The sequence below is a fragment of the Cavia porcellus genome, unplaced genomic scaffold (assembly GCF_034190915.1).
Source record: "Cavia porcellus strain 051 isolate PalLab524CR breed Dunkin Hartley unplaced genomic scaffold, mCavPor4.1 scaffold_12, whole genome shotgun sequence".
NCBI classification, from domain to species: Eukaryota; Metazoa; Chordata; class Mammalia; order Rodentia; family Caviidae; genus Cavia; species Cavia porcellus.
The window spans coordinates 29,627,619-29,631,932 of NW_026947495.1; the positions used below are offsets into that span (position 1 = coordinate 29,627,619).

At 35.4% G+C, this 4,314-nt stretch overlaps 1 pseudogene; it reads right to left on the minus strand.

Moving 5' to 3' along the window:
• Positions 1 to 2,977: 2,977 nt before the first annotated feature.
• On the minus strand, positions 2,978 to 4,036 carry LOC100733743 (farnesyl pyrophosphate synthase-like; annotated as a pseudogene).
• Positions 4,037 to 4,314: the final 278 nt, after the last annotated feature.

A 4,314-nucleotide genomic window follows, 5' to 3' on the forward strand; every position in this document is an offset into this window, starting at 1 on the left:
AAATGGCTAGGATCAAGAAAACCAACAATAACAAATGCTGGAGAGGCTGTGGGGAAAAAAAGGAACTCTCCTACACTGTTGGTGGGAGTGTAGATTGGTACAACCTTTGTGGACGTCAGTCTGGAGATTTCTCAAAAAGCTGGGATTGGAAGTCCCATTTATTCCAGCTACTCCACTTCTAGGCATATTCCCGGAAGAACTGAAAGTATCATACCACAGTGCTATATGTGCACCTATGTTTATAGCAGCACAAATTGTAATAGCCAGATCTTGGAAACAACCCAAGTGTCCATCAACTGAGGAATGGATAAAAAAGTTGTGGTATTTCTATACAATGGAGTACTATTCAGCTATAAAGAAGGATCACATTGAGATATTTATAAATAAATGGGCGCAGCTTGAGACCATACTCATAAGTGAAATAAATCAATCTAGCATGTGTGAATACCGAATAGTTTCCCTAATGTATGTAATGATTCAAATATATAAAAGTATGTGGTAATTATGATTCCCCATTATGTGGCCTTGAAGCCTTATGAAGTTTTCACTTATTAATTGGAAAGGCTTTATTCTGGGCTTCTTGATATGGAAATATTTGAAGCTATCGTATATGAAGCTATATTCAAATATTTCAAGGAAAAAGATAGACACTATGTAACTACTATTAAATCGGGTTATTTGGTGGTGAAGCCCTAGGTTGCTGAAACAGTCATGCTTTGACCTTTATTGTTATATTGTTATGTCCTCTTTTATCTCAATCTCTCCCTTATCCATTAAAAAAATTCTTTAGGTATTTTTTATGGTTTTTTTTAATTAAGGGGAAAATTTCAAAAATTAACAGGATATATTATAGTAACTTTTTTTGATTTCCTATTAACTTGTTTTGAAGCCCTTTAATACTCCCACTATCTTGTTTTGACTGATTAGACACTGTTCCATTCTGTATGATAGTATCAAGTTTGGGGGTATAGGCAACTACTTTGAAGGCACTAAGATTCACTAAGTTGCCCATTCTGGTTTGACTATTATCTCCTTTGGAAGTCCTGTAATGTTTACAATGTTTAAGTTTTATTGGTCTTGTTCTCTACTGTTTAGTTCAACTTTATAATACCTAATGAGATAGACAATTCTTTTTAAGGAAACAAGAGATATTGTGGTAACCATTGTTGATAACCTTGTGCTCTGTTCTTACATCATATACTATGTCTATCCTTGGTTTTGACTGACAGCTTTGTTTTGCCATATTTGACTTTATTCTCTTCCAAAAATAAGTAATAAGAACTAAGGAGTAATGAAACCCAAAATGTGTTTTGTTGTAAAAAAGAGAGGGAAAAAAAGTGCGCTAAAGGATACAACTTCAAGTGTTTTTAGGGGTGTTAAATAGCTGGCCATATTAATGTTTTTGGTTGGATCATTGAACACAACTGTTTGCAGTATCTCTGAATGTTCACTTTGTATGTTTTGATATTGTGACTTGAGCAACTATCTCTAAGACGATAATGTGTAATCTATTAAATGGTGATTTCTTACTGTTTTTGGTTTTTTTTTGTTGTTGTTGTTGTTCTGTATTACTTGTACCCTTACACTGCTTCGTTTTGTTTTGTTTTGTCTCTTTTTCCTTTTAAATAAAATTTAAAAAAAAAGATTTAAGAAGATAAAAATTCACAGTGCATCATGATAAAGTGATAATCATCTAAAAGGATGTAACAGTTCTAAATTGTGTATAACTACCAATTGTGTCAGAAGTCAGGTTTCTAAAATTGATAGGATTTAAAACATAGTCAAATCTATTATAGTTAGAGACCTTAGCTATAATAACCAATCATTGTAGATCAAGTATGAGGAAAATCTATATATAAATCCTATAATATATCAAGCAAATCCAATTGGCATTTATACAATGAATTACTAAACAATAACAGGATATTCAAATTTAAGTTAAATATTCATGAAAATTGACAATGTTTTCTTCTGTAAAATAAACTTTAACATATTTAGAACTGCAAATTATGTGTGTTCATTATGCTATGTGAAAGATACTAAATAGAAAAAGACATTAATATAGAATGTAATGCCATGTATCATAATTATACCAAAATTATTCCTGAATTCCTAAATTAGAAATAATTATCACCCATACATTAATGAATCTTACGTATGATTTTATATAAATATATATTTTATGTATTCCAATCCAAGTTTATTTAACCTTCTGAATTAATTCCAAAATATTTTGAGGGATTAAAAATAATGTTAATACAGGGCTTTAAATCGAGATAATGGAAAGTCAAAGTGGGTTACTATAATATATCCTGCTATTTTTATTTATTTTTCCTTTAATTAAAAGGATAAAAATAAAAAAGTAAATAATGGAGTGGAGATTGAGATAAAAGAGGGCATAACAGCAGAACTGTTTGCAGTATCATTGTTGGAATGTCCACTTTACAAGCTTTAATTTTGTAACTTGAACAATTATTTCTAAGATGACAATATGTAATCCATTAACTAGTGATTTCCTACTGTTTATTTTTTTTCTGTAAATCTGTATAAGTTGTACCCTTTCTCTGCTTTTTTTTTTCTTTTCTCCTTAAATAAAATTAAAAAAAATAATGTTAATAACTTTTGTTTGCCTTTCAATATTTTTTTGTGGAGTCAGCGGGGATCAAATTCTTGACCTTGTGCTTGCCAGGTAGGGGTTGTGCCACTAAGTCATATCCCCAGCCCTTGTTTACTTTTAAGAACATTTTTCCTAAAATTATTTTGTCATAAGACGGTACTTGCCTTATGAATACAGTATTTTTAAAAGGCAAAAAGGGATGTTAATTTGAATATATTATTTTGTGATATATATATTATCTGTTTACTTCAGGGTTTATTTTCCACTGTGAAATCAGTATTGCATTTCTTTTTTGGGGGAGGGGATTATAAGATAATTTATTGAGCTCATCCCTCTCTCCCTGCCCTTGTGGTCTCCAGCTCACTTTTTTCCACCTGTGAGCTTGTTTCCCAGTGCCAGGAAGATGGCTTGAGGGTGCAGCATGCTGCTGGGTGAGGCTTAGGAGGTGACAATAGCTGTCTCTCTCATACTGCAGGAACATACCCAGCAGAGCCAGCTCCTACAGCATCTTCACCCTGGTCACCTTCTTGGAGTCTTTCTGCCTGTGTAATTCTCTTGCAAGACCTGGCGTTGCTCCATAGTGGCCTGCAGTAGACACTGAACCATAAGCAGCATTTGTTGTCCAGCATATCTGTGCCAAAATTTCCTGTCACACTGGGGTCCCCAAAGAGGTCAAGGAAATCATTCTGTATCTGGAAGAACTAGCCCATGTCCATCAGGATCCGCCTGGTGTTGCTGTGCTCCTTTTCACCATCAATGCTGGCCAGGTACATGGCAGCAATGACAGGCAAGTAGCAGGAATAGAAAGCTGCCTTGTTTTTGACAATAGATTTGTACCTCTTTTTAGTGTATTTGCTGAGAGCCACATGGTCCTGGGGGCTGTGATGACAGCCAGAGTTTGCCTGACCTCTGTCTGATAGGTAGTCTGCAGGAAGAGCCCAATCAGATTCAGGTAGTAGGGCTGCTCCCAGCAGTGGAAGTTTAGCAAGCAGTAAATACAGGCTTCCAGAAGGAGAACATCATTAACAGCGTCCAAAACTATGCCTGGCTTCCAATGCCAGCAGACCTGTCTCAGCCAGCAAAGGAATAAATCCATGATATCCCCTGTCACCAGGAAGAAAGCTTGCAGCAGTTCCACACCCAGCCATGGCGAGTGCCCACTGCAGGCCATCTGCATCCTGTTTCCTTGGCTCCACCAGCTCCTAGAATGCTATCAGCACCATCAAACTCAGGTTGTTCCTGCCTCCAATGACACTGTACTCTAGGTCCTTCTTGAGCCAGGGAATGACATCTCTTATTTCTAGGTGGCCTATGTCATCTTCATTCAGCATCTTGACAATCTGAGAGATGTGAAATGAAATTCTGCATTTCTTGAGCATAAACATTGGATTTTTCCTCCCTAGTCATCCTGAGAGAGGAGCAAAGTGTTTTGTTTGGATGCTGTTCCTGCTTGGCCCAGACTGTTGATCAGTATTGTACTTCTTTTTCATGCTAATGGTATTTTTTAAAACACTTGGTTATTCTTGGTTATTGCTTATATTTATATTGTGTTTATAAATATCATGTGTACAACATACTATAATCTGTGCAATGAAAGTGGTCTTAAGGGGGAAATATATAGCAATAAATTGTCATATCAAGAAAACAGAAGAAACCTAGAATAGCAAAGGAAATTCTGGGCAACAAAGGCAAGGCAG